The sequence below is a fragment of the Notothenia rossii genome, assembly GCF_949606895.1.
Source record: "Notothenia rossii genome assembly, chromosome: 3".
Lineage (NCBI taxonomy): Eukaryota > Metazoa > Chordata > Actinopteri > Perciformes > Nototheniidae > Notothenia > Notothenia rossii.
In genome coordinates this window covers 61,649,749-61,670,597 of record NC_136901.1, presented here as the reverse complement: position 1 = coordinate 61,670,597, position 20,849 = coordinate 61,649,749, and positions in this window count along the sequence as shown.

Below are 20,849 nucleotides of genomic sequence, written 5' to 3'. Positions count from 1 at the left end.
TCATAGCTTGACTCACGTTCAGAGTTCTCTTCATCATAGTTGAATCTTCAAAACTCTAAATCTATCTAACTATATCTAAATTCTCAATGTGTGTCTGTCACTTTACTTCAATCGCAGTCTCCCGCCGTCTCTCTTTGTCTCCCGCCGCCTGTCTTCGTCTCTCTCCATTTCGCGCCGTCTCTCTTCGGTTTCCGCCGTCCCTCTTCGTACTCTTCAACAGTACAAAATACAGTACTCCGGACTCAAGTTCTACCACCGTGTGATATACGTACCATGACAGCCAGTCAGAACAAGAGTCCAAAGCACGAATATTGGACAGTTTATATACTGTTTCTGAGGAAGGAGTTGTGTCGGTTGCTCCTCCCTTCATATTTCTAATTGGTTGCTTCACTCCTGGGCGGGCCCCTAGACAGTGAGTTGGTATTTCTCCATTGGCCAGTTTCACTTCTGGGCGAGCCCTATGTAGACCCTCCAGAAAAACGCGATTCTGCGATTGCAGAATTTACCCCATAATCAGCAAAATGGCGCAGATTTCTAAAAGGCCGCATATTTATCAAAAGGCCGCATAATCCCCGCATTTTTCCACACGAAATTGAGAAAAAAAAAAGTTAATTCGTCTTGACATGACGTCATCAGCTCGCGCATCACAGAATGTAAACAACACTGTATAGAGTCAACGTGTGGAGCTCACACGATAGAGAAAACACCAAGATGAAAATATCTAATCCATCTCATTTACCGACGAACATTTCTACTAAAGACTGGGCAAAAAGTGCGGGGAAACTATTCTGCACCCCGTGCAACTGTGTGTTGGAGCATAAGAGAAAATCGACGGTGACGACCCACTTTGATTCATTCAAACATTCGAAAATGCTTTCTAATGCTGCGGACAAGAAAGCCAAACAACTCACGTTCACGAGGCATCAACCTCCAAAACCCTTTCGAGGGCTACAAGAAACGAGGTGAGTAGCCTACAAGATTGAAGCTGCAGATAACGAACGAGTAAATGAAAACAGAATGAGGCGGAGAAGTGTGTGTGTGTGTGTGTGTGTGTGTGTGTGTGTGTGTGTGTGTGTGTGTGTGTGTGTGTGTGTGTGTGTGTGTGTGTGTGAGATTAAAATAGCCCAATTGCTTTTACAATAAATAAACATTGAATGTGTTTAATTGAATAGTAAAGGGGTTTAACGTTAGTGGCAGGTTGTGTGTGAGAGAGAATAAATAAGACAGCCCAATATTTCTTTTTAAATCGATAATTTGTTCCCGCATATTTAGCATATTTCGCAACTTTCCGCATATTTCGCGACTTCCCGCAGTCTCACCGCATAAAATCACATAAAACCCTGCATGTTTAATCGCATAATCAAGGATTTTAGCCCGCATAATCAAGGATTTTTGCCCGCGTTTTTCTGGAGGGTCTACCTATGCAGCGAATCAGAGTGAGTCAGCATTATTGGGTGAACATAACAATCTTTATCTTCGCACCTGGCGCTACTCCCTCTTTTTCCCAAGCATACATTTTACACAGACTCCCTCCTTTCCCAAGACTATTGGCTCCTAAGATATGTCGGGCCGTGGTTATAGTTGTTAAAGTAGCTTATACAGAAACAGGTTATACAGGTTATACAGGTTACTTTAATCCAGGTTATACAGGTTACTTTAATGTGTAGGAAAAGGATGTTTTCACTAGATTTAAAAAAAAATACACATAAATATACACTACAGTGACATCTGGCGTCGTTTTTGTAAGACATTTTTACTTCCGCATAAAAAAAACCTCCCCACGTGACCTCCCGCGTGTGACGTAACATGGGGGAGAGCAGCCGGTCTAACGTGTGAATAAACATGGATCACAATGCTAGTTTTGATACAGAAGAGGTTGAAAATATATATTCAAATGCATATGATTATAATTATGAATATTTCTGAGCAGCCAAGGATTAGAAGAAATAACGGCCATCGGCAAGAAATGGAGCTGTGGTGTGAGGAGAATCAGTGGAGAACAGGGCAGCTTTCTTGGTGAGTGACCGGCGTTAGCTTCAGTTAATGTTAGCTAACGTCGGTCACATCACAACATTGTAAAGTTAGCAATCATATATCAAGCTATAACTAAAGTAGTGTTGATAATATAGTTACGTTATTGGCAGGACTATTGATACTGATCCATAACAGAAACGAATGCGCAAGTATCAGCCGTATCTCGCGTTACCTAATGCAACTCCACACTACGTCCTACGGTGCTCTGTACCGGAGGGGAGAGAGAGAGGAGCGAGCCCTTCGCTCCTCTCTCTCTCCCCTCCGGTAAACAGCGCATTAGGTAATGCGAGATATGGCTGATACTTGCGCATTCGTTTCTGTTATGGATCAGTATCAACAGTGATGTGATGTGATGTGACGTTAGCTAACATTAATTTAACTGTAGCTAACGCCGGTTACTCACCAAGACAGCTGCCCTGTTCTCCACTGATTCTTCTCACACCACAGCTCCCTCCGGGAGAGAGAGGAACGAATGGGGAGAGAGATGTAATACGGTTTCCTGATAAACGTTTATGTTTGATAGGCTTCAGCTGTGGAGAGTATATGCTGCAGGGAGGTGGATGCACCTCGCACAACGCACCCAGGAACACAAGCTAGCTCCGGTCCTTTTCCTGTTAGGCAAACTGTGGACTCGATGTCCTGACAGGCTGGACAAGCTCACCATGATTACAAATGGTGAAATGCAATGTAAAATTACCAAAAAAATACCAGCTCACTAAATCACAACCGCTCAAACCAACTACAAACTGCTACCGCGGATCGAGCAGAGAAGGAGTCCGAGAAAGTTGCTCCCCCATGTGACGTAATAACGTAAAACAAAAGCAGTTTTTAGTAGCAGAGCTCAAAACGGCTCCTTTCCCTCTGAATTCCTGCCCTTATGTCTCGTAAAACATATATAATCCTGCATCAACTTTTTTAATTGTAATTTTCATGTAAGGTTAAGCAAAAATCTATAAAAAAAAAAACCCTGCAAGTTGCTCTTTAACAGGTTAAGCACTGAGCCTGTTTTTCAGGTTTCAGGCTCGAAAATGACATTCCCAGAACTTGGGTGAGGGGTGTGTGTGTGATGGGCAGCCATTACAGGATGTCAGCTGACATCATGAGAATCATCATCACGGTTGGAAAATGGCTGACCCTTTCCTGAAGGATGAAGAGGATTTGATTAACCATCTGTCAATCAAACTCTTGCCAGGCCAGTCAGGAGGAAACATATTCTCCACCCTCAGTGCTGTTCTTTATTCTTCCTCCAATGAATAACAAGTTGTTTTGAACGAACAAGGTAATTTCCTTGTGAACATGCACAAATGTGTATGTGCAACATCACATTCCATAAGATTGTGTGTGAGCACAAGGCTGACCTTTCTTCATGTGGTGTGTTTTCATTTACCAACGTGCAACAGTCAAAATTAAAAGTTGAAACCATTGGATAAAAGAGGGTTGTGTCAAAAGACAACCGTGGCCTTTCAGAGCTCTTCACACTCAGTTTAGTTTGCATAGTCCAGTAGAACCCACCATGTATTTCCTAAAGTGAGCAGCCTGCATCAGATAGCCTTTTCCTAATTAGAAAGCCTCACAATGCTGTCACTGCTGACCTTATGAGAGCAGCTTCCTCCTCTCATGCCCCATGGAAGGCTACATCTTCTGCAGTTATTGCTTCATATTAGTAATGTCGCAGCTCCAGCTGCTAATTACTTCCTAAATCTGGCCTCTTTTCATTACACTCCGTCCAATTTCTCTTGCAGCTTTTTCCATTTAAGATAATTACATTTGGTGAGTTAAGGTCGAGTGCCATTGTACCCTAGTAAAAGTGCCATGAGTCACAATCAGACATATTCATTTGGCGGGGCTTTCTTTATTGTATGAATTGTCCTCAGTTTCATGCCATATACATTGGGTGGGTGCACTGACTGTTAAATCACACTTGTGACACATATGTACTGTGACTGGTAGTAGCATTGGGCCAGTGTTACTTTATGGTAATCAGCACATTTGGACAAATCCCTCATTGCATGTTTAAAACGCTGGACAGGTGTCTAGCGTTTTAAACATGCAGTGAGTGATTTGTATAATGCACGGTAAAAGAATAGTTGACGCTCATGGAAGCACGGCATTCGTTTGTGTCGGCTGCCCTTAAAGGCAATGTGAGCATCCATTCCAATTGGATAATGGAGAATTGTACACCCTGGAGTAAGTATTCCCCTTACTGTCGATTGATTTTACAGTGATATCTGCACTACTCATCGACTAAAAAACACCAGATTATCCTTGTTAATTACACAACATTGATTGGTTTAAATTGTGTGCAATGCTTTTGTATTTTTCCCCTTCGATTCGGAGAAACAAATATTTTTTCGGAGTAAAGGATGGCAGAAGACACTACCCAGAATCCCCAGCTATCGTTTAGGACTACACCATTTGCTCTGTTTGACAAACCCCGTGATTAGTTCTCAAGCTCTGTGATTGGTTGACCTCCAACTGCATTCCATATGAAAAAAAACGTTTCGTAAAAGATAAAATCATACTTTATTCACCAGTACTTGCTTTACTCTTTGAAAATAAATCACATGAATGCATTGTAATAAATGGTTCGGCTGCATTAAATATATTACACATCTGTCATTTTTTTTTTTTTTAATTTATCGACAGAGATCGGGCTCAGAATAGACCGGAAACTATTCTTTTACCGTTCAGTTTGAATTTCACAATAAAGTTAGTTGTAATATTTTGTTTTGATATTAGTGTTTTTTATTAACTACTAGACCGCTGGGTCATGTTGAGACCATCTTTTCTGTGTTGCTGTGGGTTTTTTCCATCGCTTTTGTGTTACAAATATCAAAACAATAACTAAATATATCCGTTGTAAACTAAACCAGAAACAGCAGAATATTTTATTTTGTTAACACTGTAAACTTGACAGCTTTTTAACCCAAACCACCTACTGGTTAAAGCACGTTATTGCACATTTAGAGTAATGCAATGCAGGTAGATTGTGTTGCTTTTTAATGACTGTTTAAAATGCCTTTTTCTTAATTTATTTTATTATTATTAACTACTTGGTACTTGTTGCTAGGGACGCTGCTATCGATATTATTTCTGTTATGTTGTGTAACTGTTTAATGGTGTTATCTTTATTGCTACCCCCTTCCCTGTCAATGTATAGTGTTGGTCCACAGCGCAAACGTATTAGTTTAACAAAATCCGCATCTAAAATGGTGGCATAGATAGCCTACGTTATTTTCCCCTGTGCAATTCTCCATTTACTCAACAATAATACATAATTATCCTTGTGTTTATTTATTTGTTTGATTCATAAACACAAGTTGGAGTCCGTCAGGACCAAGGGTCGGAGCAGCTCATTTGCTTTAGAGAATATTACACCCGGAAGTAAGTATTCTCTCCGCTTCGCTTGAAAAACCCTGTGATAGTCCTCAAGCTCTGTGATTGGAGAGTGTGCTCCGAGGGTTACGGCGAGCGTCGAACAGCACTTGAAATGGGATGGAACCACGGCAGACTGTCCAAAACTGGATTTGAACGGGTCCACCGCGTCCCCCCCCTCCCCCACCCCGTTCCCAGAACTACACATGCTGGCTATTGTGTTTCGCAACATGTTCTCTATCTATGGCACGTCTCTACTGGGAGTTGTAGTTTTAAAAGACGTTTTCGTATTTCCCATAATAAGAAGTTGCCAGTATTAAACTGTGTACATCCCTGGAGGTTTAGGGGATAGGAAACACTGACATTTAAAACATATAATTAATAAATGGGTGAAAATTGCTTGTGCCCATAATGGGCAGCATTAATATATATATACCCACATGCCAGCTAAGGTCAAAAGAGCTATATTTATCAGCTGGTCTTATCTTTGTGACCCCTCCTGTTGTTAATTGATAACATTAAATTACATTAATTGATAAGCCTGAAACATGCACTTGTCAAGGTTCAGAGGCACATTTTGCAAATATGGCAGTAGCCATCGATCGTCTTAAGATAAGATATACTTTATTGATCCCAAGTTGAAAACATTTGCGTTACATCAGCATGTGTAACAGTTGTAAATATGCAGTGGTGTTTATTTGTAAATCATTTGGTATAATCACACAAATTCTGTGTTTTATATTTAATAATTCTGTGTTCTTTATTTATTGATTGTTTAATACCTGACAAGGCCGGAGATGAAATATCTACATACATCTTATAAGAATATAATACAAATGTATAATATCAGTTAAAATAAGTGCTTCAACATAGTTAACTTTGCTGAAGGTATGCACAAATATTGATATATTATGTCTTGTAATGCACTATTGAGGAACCTGCGACCCAAGTTGTTCATTCATTGCATAACGACACCGTGTGTGAACATGTCAATAAACCTTAGAAAATCTTGAAATCTTGAAAGGGATGTGCAAAATAGTCATTATATACAGTCTTTAATGAACTATTAGTAGAGAATAACGAGAAATGAATATACTTTATAGGGATCCTATTAATGTCTAATAATAAAAATAATGAAATTCAATAACATGCTTTAACCACCAGGTGTCCCTTTCTATCAGCTGTGCACCTTTATGGTGTAAATACAGCCTACCTACCAATTGGATCAAATACAAAAGTCAGCCGAATTAGTGTTGATACTGCAAAGAGACGTATTTTGTGAAAAGAAATGTAAGATGTTGTTTAATTGCTGATATATTTATGATCCACGTCACGTTTTCAGTGTTGGTGGCAGTTCCTCATGTTTGTCTTGAAGTCTTCTCATCAGGGCTCTATAAATAGAGAACTACGGCAGATATGTAATATTTAATGCAGCCAAACCGTGTATTACAATGCCGTTATGTGATGACTTTCAAAGAGAAAAGCAAGCACACTCGGAATAAAGTATTATTTTATTTTTTTTAAATGTTTTCGGACTGTTTCTGGTATTTGTTAATGACAATGTGATGTGAGATGTGAGACTGGAATTGCACAGGGGAAAATAACGTATCTTTAGATGCGGATTTTGTTAAACGAATACGTTTGCGCTGTGGACCAACACTATACATTGACGGGGAAGGGGGTAGCAATAAAGATAACACCATTAAACAGTTACACAACATAACAGAAATAATATCGATAGTAGCGTCCCTAGCAACTACCTTGGTAACAATGAAAACGTTCTATGGACGCAATTTCCTGAAGTAATCTTCGTAATAATTAGCAAACTAAAGATCATGTACATCCACTGCACACATAATCTGAAAAAACAACTCATATTTCTTGCATCAAGTGACATTAAAACGCATTTTAATTGCCAAACTAACTTTAAAATAGGCATTTTCCACCGAGAATAAAACGAAGTTTGGCCATTTTTTGAAGATCACGTGACATAGACGCCAGCCATTGGAATGAATGGTGAAAAAAAACGGGGTTTGTCAAACAGAACACATGGTGTAGTCCTAAACGATAGCTGGGGATTCTGGGTAGTGTAGTATTCTGCCATCCTTTACTCCGAAAAAATATTTGTTTCTCCGAATCGAAGGGGAAAAATACAAAAGCATTGCACACAATTTAAACCAATCAATGTTGTGTAATTAACAAGGATAGTCTGGTGATTTTTAGTCGATGAGCAGTGCAGATATCACTGTAAAATCAATCGACAGTAAGGGGAATACTTACTTCCGGGTGTACAATTCTCCGTTATCCAATGGGAATGGACGCTCACATTGCCTTTAAGGGCAGCCGACACAAACGAATGCCGTGCTTCCATGAGCGTCAAATCCCGCCGAAGATGGGAATAGGCTACATTGCAATCAGTTGAAAGCTATTTGCGTCCCTTTATGAAGCTGAAGGAGCGTCACAACTGCGCGCCACGGGACCCTGACCAAGCGTCGCTCCTGGACGTTTATGGAGTGAGAGTGTGTTGCCCTATGAGTTAGCCGCTGAGAGGCTAAAATGTGCTCTTTGCTGTGACGCGTTCCATGTAGGAGTCGGTAGTCATTTGTAGTCCATGGTGTTTAATATAGACGAAAACAAACAATATACAACTCCAGACCACACAGTCAACAGAAAGTATCAGAGCGCCATTCACCCTCTTCCTACATCATATCCTCCAAACGGGCATCCAACAGGTGACTAAATACCAATAAACCACACCCACGTGACCATTGCCGGAAGTGATAAACAATAAGAATTAAACGTGATGCAAACAGAAATGAAGATTATAATAGAAGTAATAAGTAATGGAAAAAGAAGCATTAAGGCTCCTACAGCACCTACTATCCTAATCTCTAAAGGCCTCCCCTCTCAGAGAAGTCACAGTCTGCCTTATCTTATATCAGAGCTCTCAAGTCTCACGCATTTGGCGTGAGACACACGCATTTCACTCCATTCACACGCCACACCTTGTATTTCTCACGCAGAGATTTCTTTCCAGGGTACCGCCCACCAAGTTACGCCGCAATTTTGTAAACAAACTAGGCTTGTTTGAGACGCGTGCACTCCAGAGTCCTGCACGGGTCTGATTTTCAAGACCCGCTCCCGCCCCGCACCCGCGACGTGCAATACCGAACCCGCCCCGCTACCCGCACATATTGCCAATAGTTCCGCAACCCGACCCGACGGCACAAGACCCGCAACCCGACCCGAACCCGCATATATATAAGCAGTGAAAACGTGCAATTATTAACACACGCAGTTGCATATTTGGCTCAAAAAGCCTGGGATGTTGGTTATTTTCTGCATCTAGGATGACACCAAAAGCCTCCCAGACGTTGGATTTCGCTCTTGAGGAAGAGTTATTGAAAATGCTGTATTCTCAGAGAGCTTCACCTCAGCCATTTCGAATGTGGCGCGCTCAGCAGCAGATAGATGCGCTGCAGAGGTTATGAATATGCTCGGTCCCGCGGGGGAGAGGTCTGAGGATTTAAACATTAAACTAAATTATTATTATTTAAATATATTTATTATGCAACACCCGCAACCCGACCCGCATCATCTTTGTTTTACCCAGAACCGAACCCGGAAAAAAGCGTTTGAAAAAATACCACCCGCAAATCACCTTTTTTGCGGGTCACCCGTCGGGTACCCGCGGATACCCGACCCGATGCAGGACTCTGGTGCACTCCACTAGCCCCCCCCACGCCCCCCGTTGACATTCGCGATACAGAAGGCTTCATACTCCACTAGCACCCCCCCCCGTTGACATTCGCGGTACAGAGGGCTTCATGGGAACTTTGAGGTTAGCCAGAAGTTGGAGTACCGAACACCGCTGCCAAAATCTCACTCTGAACTCTGTTCAAAACTTGAGAGCCCTGCTTATATTTTGGTGACCCACTGAATTAAAAGTGTTTGTTTACTTTTCCCAGAATTCATGTCTCTATAGAGAACCGCAGTGACGCGTCCAAAAACCCGGAACTAAGTTAGCATTTTTAGCACTTCCGGTTCCTTCGTCAAAAAGCAATGCATTTTTTCCATAGGGTTTTGGAAAATAGCTCAAAATAAGGTCTGTGGTTGACACAAATTTAAGAGATGAATCACGTTTTGTTCTACGACATTAAATACATCAGCAGTGACCCCACTGGTGATTTTTGAAGAGTTTACGTGTCTGAAAAACGTAAATGGAGATGGTTCATAAATTATGAACCATCCAAATCTCTCAGGTCTTCAGGGACTGGTCAGCTTTCTGTCCCCAGAGTCAGAACTAAACATGGAGAAGCAGCGTTTAGTTATTATGCTCCAAATATCCCAACAAACTCCCAGAAACCTGCAGGTCCGCTGCAACTCTTACTACTTTTAAATCCAGGCTGAAGACTTTTCTTTTTGTCGCTGCTTTTAATTGAACTATTCATATCTTAGACTGCACTGTAACTTTTATCCATGTATTTTTTCTTTTAATGTTTATTTTATTAGCTTTTCTTTTTCATGACTGATTTTTATTGCCATTTTCTTAATGTCTTTCATTTTTTGTAAAGCACTTTGAATTGCCTTGTGTTGAAAAGTGCTATATAAATAAACTTGCCTTGCCTTGCCTAATAAAGATTTCATGTGACACATAAAATTGATTGGTTGATGGGAATTAATGTGAATAAATTAACTCTAGGTTAACGGTACTCTTGCTATCACTACTCACCGACACTATAAACCTTGTCCCTCATGCTAGCCCTGACAACACCAGTAAGCACACCTTCATCTAGGCTGCACTGTTACGTGTCCTGACTTGTAGTGGTTCTCTCCTATCTACACTCTTCTTGTCATCTTTGTAAAACGATATCAGACTGGTAATTGACACAGCCATGACTTCTAGTTAAATTCAGTGTGGCTAAAATGAAAAGCTTTGTTAAAATATGCAAGCGCGCGAAAGTCAAATGTAGCTTTATTGTCAAAAATTCTACATGTGTTATACATCCAGAAATATCGAAATGTCGTTTCCCACAGTGTGACATGTATACATAAAACAAAACAAAAAGGGCCTAGATAAACGTGGTATACATTAAACAAAACAAAAAGGGCCTAGATAACCGGGGTATACAGTTTAAAATGTTAATATATTTAAAGTGTTCAAAGTGCAGTTTCAGTGCAAGTCAATTGAAACGATCTTAAGTTGGCGTGACGTTGAAGTCGTGCGACCCTGCTGCTGTACTGGCTTGTAGTTCGTCTATAGCATAACGTTAGCATTTTGCTTCTAGCGACTAGATTTATGATTCAAAAATGATAAAAGTAGGGTTGACATGTGGAGATTATCCGGCTGAACAAAACGTGATCCCTCTCTTAAATATGTGTCAACCACAGACCTTATTTCAAGCTATTTTCCAAAATCCTATGGAGAAATTGCATTGGTTTTTGACTGAGGAACCAGAAGAAGTTTAGTTCTGGGTTTTATGACGCGTCACTGCGGTTCTCTATAGCGGTACCACTTTGATAGACAACAGCAACCATTCCTCCATTACAACAATATGTACATTAACATTACACCAGCAAGCTCAACTGAGAAGCAAGTTCCACATGGAGACTTTCATCATTTTGCTCAGGGTCCCATGTTGATTGTGGCTGCCTGGTCATCATTAATGAAGAAATAAATGCAGGCCTTAAAGAACCAAACAATAAAACAACAATGAAAATGGAAGGTTAATGAAGGGGGAGGGTACAGACTGGATCTACTCTCATTATAATATATTCTCATTGAGGTGATGTATTTTTTAGGATTAATGTTGTTAAATCTTTGAAGGATTAACTGGATTATGAGGCATGCTGCCAGCAGCAGAGACTTTTAGCTGATATTTGTCTGGGTGAATTAGGATTCCTATGACCTATATTTAAAATCAATACCATGGCCATTATTTCTAATTATGTAATGTTGGGATGTTCAACAGTCCACATTGTATGTGTGGACAAACACAAATCTTGAGAATGCTAAATTTTTCCTGGGGGTACCCACAGGTTCCCTTATACAATTGGAATGCCTTTATGGACCATGTGGCTCTGTGGAGTTTCAAAAGTTCTGTTCTGGACTCTTTTAACTGCAGGAGATCTTTAAGGATGACTCTGCTGGGCTGGAGGAGCGCTGGGGGCCCAATAATAAAATAAGTGGCGGGCCACTATTATGCCCTCTCACCATACTTTCCCCTCATTTAAAAGTCATTGTATTTCTGTGATGGAATATTGCCCTGTTCAATGATGTATGGGAATTACTTTGTTAATAAAAATGTACAGAAGAAGACCCTATAATCCTGGAGGGGTAATTCAGTTTGCAGTCTGTAATTATCACTAAACAGTCAAATACACACATACACAGGACCTATAGACATGAGGTCTGAATATAAACATACTTTTTCGTTATGTGTCCCACCCGCCTTATTATTGGTCGGATAAGGACTAGACCCGTTGAACCTTCAGTTGCCAACCAGGTCCCTAGAGACTGAGCCGCTCCCCCCCCCCCCTATTATGCTAGTATAGCCTATACCTTCCTGGCAGTGATGGCCTAACTAAGTCTTATTTATTCTATATCTATTTATATCTATTTTGATATTGTTCAAATGTTATGACTAATTATATCTTACTTATTAACACAATAATGGTATAATTCGATTTCATTTTATAACATCACTGAGGCCACCTGCCCAGTGGTTGTATAAATGGAGAGAATGAGATGTAATGTTCCTGGTTACAAACCAACAGCAGGACAGATTAGTTTCTTTAGAGATAGAAAGAAGTGTTCCTGCTGCTAACGGCTAGCCCTGTTAGCTGATGTTGGTTTTCAAGGAGCTTTGTGATGTCAGGTTAGCTCAGACTCTTTTAGTTTGGGGGCCTGCTACCTTAGGAGTTCCTTCTCATAATGATATAGTCACTGATACAAAGAAATAAAGCCTTGACATATTATTTTGATTCCTTGAGCCCATTAAAAGACTCAAACATCTAAGATGTTGACACTGAACATGTTTGTTTTCTGCAGAAATTGATCTTTAAGTGTCCACCAGCAAAAACACAAGTTTTCCAAATGTTTTGAAGAGCACTCTTCTTTGTGTGCAGCTTCAAATCTCAAAGGCCTCAAGATGAGATACACTGTTCTGTCCAAATCCATGTGGGGTAAAAAGGCCTGCATTTTTGTAGCAGTGCATGCTTAAAGACAAATGTGTTCATACAAGATGCCAGAAGAAATCACATCTGAAAGCAGCGGGGTAATGAAGTTGAGGCAAGTTGATATTAAGATGAACTGCAATATCTTAAAAAAAACCTATAGCAAAGGCCGTGAATAATACATCTCAATTCCAATTCTGAAAGTATCTGTTGCCTCAGCGCTCCTCCCTCTCCTGGGCCAGCATATATCTCCAAATGTTATTACAGCTCTGTGAGACACAGACAGATATTGGAAAAAGTGAATTGTGAAGAATGGGGGCTTGACTTTTAAAGAGAGTGTGTTGCACGAATGTAGATGAGTATTAATGACACTGTTGGAGGGAGATTTTTTGTGATGGTATTTCATCTCCTACAAAATATGTTAATATGCTAATCATTTGCTTCGACAAAATACTTCTGTTGCTCCAATCTAAAGTGGGAAGTCCTATGAAGGAGGACAGTATGGATAGTTTGACTTGAAAAACTGAAACTTTGACTTTATTAAATGTATTATTTCAACAGATTTCACATAACTGTATTAGGTTAGTTGAAAGCAATAGGTATGGAGCTAATTTCCTGCCATAACTCCACAAACAAACTAAACAAGTTTTACAAATGCCTTATGATTCACTAACAAACACAGTGTGGTTAGCAAATACAAAACACCATCTACAAACTAATGCATTTAGTTTTGCAAATAAAAAACATATCTATCCAACAAACACATAACATTTTTCTAATAAATCATGTTTCAGAGACAAATTCAGCATAGGTACAAAACCTTTTTTTACAAGTACAAAACTTGTTCTTCTCACTGCGGAATATTACTGCCAAAAGTCACGTGACTTTTGGCAGTAATATTCCGCCGTGGTTGTGCTCATACACACTCACACATGCTCACTCTCACATGCTCCAAGGCAGCAGGAGGCGCTACTGAGTCCATTTGGACGCCGGGATGTTGAGCAGAGCATGGAACAGCCCCTCCTAAAACTTTAGTTTGTTTGTGGAGTTATAGCAGGAAATTAGCTCCATAAATAGGTTCAACTTTAAATGATTGGTTTTAAATAACCTATTTAAGCAGTTATGTGACATTTGATGGCATAATACATGTAATTAAAGACAACGTTTCAGTTTTTTCAGTGAAAGCATGGTACACCACCAAACACACACAAGCAGTACGGGACGATATATACTCCCAATAATCAGGCTAACTTGCAGGATAACAATGTTATAATCAATCACAAATAATTAATATGTTATAGGATATAAATACAAATGTTTAATGTAGAAGGTGGATACCTGATTATTATTTAAAAAAAATATTGATTTTAATTAATAAATTAAACAAAACACTTTTTGTAAGATACTATTCTGTAGGTCTAGCCTAAATGCAAGAGGACCCATTTTTTATCCTAAATATCTTGGTTTCTCCTTAGAATTAAGAACTAAGATCTAAGGTGACATCGCGTTTGATGTTGAGGTAATCCAAAAGTAACGGAAAGTAATCTGGTTACATTACTTTTATATTGTGATACTTAGATTATGTTAGTGATTACATATTTTTAAAGGTAAATAGTAATTGTAACAGATTACATTTTTAAAGTAACCCTCCCAACCTTGCCAATAATTCCTAGTATGGGCTAATCTTGGAAAAAGCTAGATCCCAATTCTCTTGAATTGACATGATGGCTTCTTTTCAGTGAATCGCCCCTGCAGGAAAATCCCTCACGTAAACTCCAATCACATTCAAAATCATTATTATTATTGTTATTATCAAAGACAGGTTCAGGATGATTTTGAAATGGTTTGTTGGGATTCTAGGCATGGGACTAGTTTGATTCGCAAACTCTGAATCAAAGCAAACAACTCCAATTTTTTCAGTGATTCAAATTGCTGTTATGTTTCAGAGGCTGTGGCTCAGAGGGTCGATGCTCGTCCTCCAATCGATCCCCAGCCCAGCAGTCAACATGTTGGTGTGTCCTTGGGCAAGATAGTTAACACCAAGTTGCTCCTGAATGAATGACCATGGTGTGTGTGAATGTTATTCTCCAGGCCCCTTGTCTGGCAGCCTCTGCCTCTGTGTGAATGCTGACTTGTAAAGAGGGGTCACAAAGACTGGACCATTTAGCATTTCAAGTGCTGTTTGTTTAGTGACAGAGCAACAGTCAACTATCAGAGCTGGGAATAAGAACTTCATGGCTAACTAAGGACAACTATGAACAATGTCATCAGCAAAATGGCATTGATGCTGGACAGTGGCGGCACTAGGGTGTGGCTACTTGGGCTCAAACCCCGGATGTTTTCTGAAAAGCCCCGGATGTTTCACTTAAAAAAAAACGTCTCGGGAGTAATGTGCAGTACCGGAGTCCACCAGAGAGGCAGGCGCTGCGGGAAAGTAGCCTGCGTAATGCGTAGCCTTCCTTGCCCTGAAGAAGAAGTGATCCTTCCTAGTGCCCAGCGCCATATGGCTCTGCTAGTGCCTGACAAGTTTTAAGCTAATAGTCTATACAGCAGAGCTCTCAAGTCTCATGCATTTGGCGTGAGACACACGCATTTCACTCCATTCACACGCTCGCACGCCACACCTTGTATTTCTCACGCAGAGATTTTCTCACGCAGAGATTTCTTTCCAGGGTACCGCCCACCAAGTTGCGCCGCAATTTTGTAAACAAACTAGGCTTGTTTGAGATGCGTGCACTCCACTAGCACGGTGAGACTATCCGCATCCTTTAAAACTCTACGCACATTTGTTTCACCGAAATAAGTAAACGACTGTATTTGAGTGAGTTAAGGCATTAGTTTGCTTCATTAAAGGATGTTAATCAATAAGTGTTCTCCAGTGCCTTTTGTCCACTTTAAGGTATTATTAAGGTAGAGTTAATGTTGCTCTCAAAGTGAGCCAGATTGATGCATTTTAACTTCAATATTTAAAATTACCTAAAAGGAGGCGACGAGTTATGTCTCACACTGAATCAATAAAAAGGCCCCTCTGTTGTCCCTGCTGCTACTTACTCACTTTCTGTTAATGGACATAAACTATTGAGAAATGTACCAGAACATCTCTTGAGGCTGAAATCAGGACTATTCACAGATCATTTGAACATTAATAGTTGTAAGTTTTATAAACAGAAATGTTGTCATATAGTTATGGTCACTAAAGACTTTGGCAGAAGTAAGTAGACTACTAAATTTACTTAATTGACTTTTCAATTTGAATTAAAACATTTAAAAAACCTTAGCACTTAGAATCTATCAATTGTAAAAGTAATAATCATCCTAAAACATTCTCTAAAACAGTCAGTTGGCCTGGCTTTTGATGCCTTTATTCCAGGTTAGACATATTTCCATGCTGTTAACATTCTTAAACCTTGAAACAACATAGAGAATGTTTCAGAAAGCAGAGGAAAACATCTTCTGCTAAGTGATGCTAGACATTTGTCTTTTGTGATCGAAGCAAGGCCAATCTTTCCCTCCAAGTGTATTTCTGTCATAAAGAGAAGGTAAAAAATGATTACAGTACCTGTAAATTCCTAAATAACAGCTGGTACAAAAAGAATGGCTAACTATTGAACAATAGTCTTGCCTTACAGCAGGAGTGCCCAAATAGAGAGGCGTAGCCATTACTGACAGCCTACTACGAGGTAAATACACACTTCTACTTGTATAAAACTGACCTTTGTACGATGAATACTTCATAAAATACTGCAATACCTCTTTCTAATCTACACATATACAAGTATTCAACTGAAGTTACACAACAGTGTTGTTGATACAGAGTTGCAGTTTCACATGTCACATACTGCAGTGGGTAATGTTTTCAAGAAACATCTGAACCCTTTCTTTGCCATTATATAAAAATAGTGTTGCTACAAAAGTATAAATTAGGCTTACTAATAAGACAACTCACATCTGAAGCTACACAGGAATCTGCTGCCACAGTGCAATAAAAAAGACAACATTAATAGAATCAAACCCTTTTCTTTTTTTTTTGCATTTTAGTAGAGTATAAAAAGAAATGCCTTTTTAAAATAGGATGCAAGCAACACGTTTCTTAACCTGAATTGATAATAGACTATAATCAATTTAAACAGAACAGATCTTAATGTTTGCATTCTTATACCATTTTGTACAATAATTATAATAAATAAGTTCAAACAAATGTTTGCTTTAAACATTGAAGAGGGGTGGAAATATTGAATTACTTGATATATCTAGCATACCTGCTAATCAACATAAGAGAAACAACCAAGGTACGACCATAAGGTACAATATAAGTTGAACAAAGTATTTATAGCGATATAGGACAGTGACAGGTCTCAGGTTACTTTAAACAGTGTGTCCTGCTGAGCACACTGCTGATGGTTGAGGGTCAATCTGAGACTGTGCATGTAAGGTTGGAGGAAAACAGAAGGTCATAAGGGGGTGTTGCATCTACAGTATCATGGGAACATTGTAATCTCCTGCTTATTGGCTTTATATCTCACCCAATGACCTCCTCACATCATCCAGTGCTCTATCTGCTACACTGAGGCTCTAAAGTGAGATTTAGAGGCGTGGCTGATATTTTACTGTTGTCTGGAATAAAGGAGTTTTTGAAAGAGGTGAGAAAACATGAGGATGGAAGAATGTGACAATATTTAGATGGTTTGCTGACCCATAGGAAAGACAACTGTGGCCAAAAAGGCACATTTTAAAGTGCTGTCTTGTTCACTCAAATGGCTAACAAAGCTTGGTTTAGGAAGTGGAATATTAACTTGAAATAACAATCAGAGTGTGGTATAATTAGTATCATAATGTTTTTATTTAAGATTACACAAATAGGATGTATTAAAGCCTTTGAATATGTATAATTAGCATACATAGAGTAGAGCATGGTTATGAAAATAACCAGACATATAAGAGTGACAGATTTTATCGGGATATTATATAAACAGTATTCTAAAATAAAGAAAAATAAATGATGAATTAAAGTGAATGTTCTTGTTTATGTAATAAGTTGATGTTATCAGCTGTATACGCTTACAAACATCATGACGTGATTTAAAAAATATAAGTAGAATCGGGTGATTTCAAGGTGAAACTGTATTGAGTAATAATAATAATAATAACAATAATAATAATCATAAATGGAATTTATAAAGCGCCTTTCACGGGACCCAAGGTCGCTGTACATGGTGGACAGACAAAACAAAACAGACAATGAGGAGCAAACAAAACAAAACAAAATAAATAAATAAAGGAAGCCGGGGGACCAGGAAATGACTAGGGTCCGAAGGCCATGGTGAACAGGTGCGTTTTCAGTGAGTATTTGAAGATGTCCAGTGAGGCATTGTTCGGGATCTCGGCAGGAAGTGCATTCCAGAGGGTGGGGGCCGCAACACTGAACGCCCTGTCACCCACAGTATGAAGGCAAGAGCGGGAGATGGAGAGCAGGCCCGTGTCTGAGGACCGCAGACTCCGAGAGGGGGTGTAGGGATGTAGGAGGTCTGTTAAGTACTGGGAGGCGAGGGTATGGAGGGACTTGTACGTAAGGAGGAGTGTTTTATAGTGATTCCGGGACTTGACTGGCAGCCAGTGGAGGTGGATGAGAGTGGGCGTGATATGTTGCCATGGCTTAGTGCAGGTGAGAAGCCTGGCGGCAGAGTACTGGACATATTGGAGCCTGGTCAGGGTTTTGCTGGGAACCCCGGACAGGACTCCATTGCAGTAGTCCAGACGGGATGTGATGAAGGCGTGTATGAGTGTTTCAGTCAGAGAGTCAGAGAGTGAGGGGCGGAGTCTGGCAATGTTTTTGAGATGGTAGAAGGCGGATTTGGTCACTGATTTGATATGCGCCTGGAAAGAGAGGGTGGAGTCCAGGATGACTCCCAGGTTGCGGACTTCAGTGGACGGGGAGATGGAGAAGCCGTCAATGGTGAGAAGCAGGTCACCAACCTTCTGGAACTGCGCCTTGGGAGCCACAATGATGAGCTCAGTTTTGTTGCTGTTTATCTTTAGCAGGTTTGATGACATCCAGTTTTTGATGTCCTGGAGGCAGTTGACAAGGGAAAGAGGTGGGAGCTGTGTGGACTGTTTGGTGCAGAAATAGACCTGTGTGTCATCGGCATAAGAGTGAAAGTTGAGACCATGTGGGCGGATGATTTGACCAAGTGGGAACATGTCAATGGTGAATAGGAGGGGTCCAAGCACAGAGCCTTGAGGTACACCTTGGTTAACTGGGGCCGGAGGGGAGCTGCAGTCACTGATGGTAACAAAGTGAGTCCTGTTAGAGAGATAGGACTCAAACCAGTGACTGAGGCCAAGGTCTGACAGGCGGCTGAGGAGGATGCTATGGGATATTGTGCCAAAGGCTGCGGAGAGGTCCAGGAGGATGAGAATACTGATGAGGCCAGAATCAGATGCGATGAGGAGGTCGTTAGTGATTTTAATGAGGGCAGTCTCAGTACTGTGATGGAGTCTGAAGCCAGACTGGAGGGGTTCGTAGAGCTCATGAAATGACATGTGGTGTTGCAGTTGTGTGGCAACTGCTCATTCCAAGATCTTGGTCAGGAATGGGAGTTTGGAGATCGGCCGGTGGTTGTTGAGGTCCTCCGGGTCCAAGCCAGGCTTCTTCAGGACTGGAGAGAATGAGGCAGGGTGGGACTATGCCAGAAGCAGGGGCGGACTGGCCATCTGTAGAATCTGGAGAACCACAGAACGGCCGGTCGCCGAGGGCGACAGCGGCCTCTAATGCAGTTGTGTGGTTCTTATCTGTCAAATAATCACACACAAAGAAGAAAAAAGACCGGCCACACGAAGAGAAGGGATTAGACGATTAGACGGCCGACAGAGGGCGACAGCGGCTGCTAATGCATTTGTGTGGTTCTTATATGTCAAATAATCACACACAAAGAAGAAAAAAGACCGGCCACACGAAGAGAAGGGATTAGACTATTAGACGCCGCGGCAGACAGGGAGAATGAAAAAACATGGATAAAAATCAAAGAAAACGAAAAGAAAAAGGTGGGACCGAGAAGGCAAGAGAAAAAAAGGTGAAGTCACTCGCAGGTGAAGGATATAAATGTCGCAAATTGACAGAACTTTTTGGCAGGAGTGCTGCTACAAGCACTGTCAGCAGCAGTTTAGAACAAGTGCAAGATAATGAAGAGAATAATGAGGGCGCGAGTTCAGATATACAGCCAGCCTCCTGCGTTCATGATGAGGGACAGAGTTGAGCTGGTGGAAGAACCAGCTCAACTGGCACATACAAGTGCAGGGCAAGAACAAGAGGTGGGTGAGAATTATCCCTTGAACTCAGTGGCGTTTTCTCCTGGAGGCCAAGGGAAGCCAGGCTTCGCCGTTTTTTTGGGATTGTAGTTATAATTTTAATAAATAAATAAAAACAATTTGTTTAGTTTCGGTAATTATTCTGCCGTCCCATCTCTCCCCCATTCTCATTGAGTATTTTACAAAGAGTGAAACAGCACCCCTCTAGAAGTTATGGTGAAACAGTAGATTGCACTCTCTGTTGCGAGAGGAGGCTAGCCGAAATTGGCTTCCCTTGGTGAAAAAAAATTGAGGGATTGAACAATCAGATGAGGCTCACATCATGCCTCACAATCCAATCAAATCGCATCAACTTCAGTTGTACTGTAACTGTCATCACCACCCTTAAAAAGTAGCAAGCAACTGAAGCAAGTGCAATTATGGAGGGTGGAGATTGAGTATTTCATCAAAAATAATTGTACTAAACTTCCGCTACAGCAGCAACTAAAAATGAAATCTGATGACAGGCCAATGCCCAAACTGGAGCTGTGTAATGAGAGGAAAAAAGGAGTGAATCGGACGTAAAACTTTAAATAATAAACAGCGGATTTCTAACATTTGACATTTCATGTGGCCGGACTGGGTCAGTTTCCAGGGCTGAATTTTAGTCCCAGTCTGCCCCTGGCCAGAAGACAGGGACAAGTTCACAATGTCAACAATGATGGGGCAGATGTTGGATAGAGCTGCCTTGACCAAGGCTGTGGGCATGGGGTCGAGAGAGCATGTCAATGCCTTAGTGACCAGCTTGGCAATTTGGATGACATCCACTGGGGAGAAGGTGGAGAGGCAACACCTAGGTGGACGAGTAATACCTTGCAGCTGGGGTGCGGTTGGAGTAGGGGGGGGGGGGGGGCAGGCACCAGAAGCTGCTGGTCGATGGAATCAACTTTGGCCTGGAAAAAATCCAGAAACTACGAGCA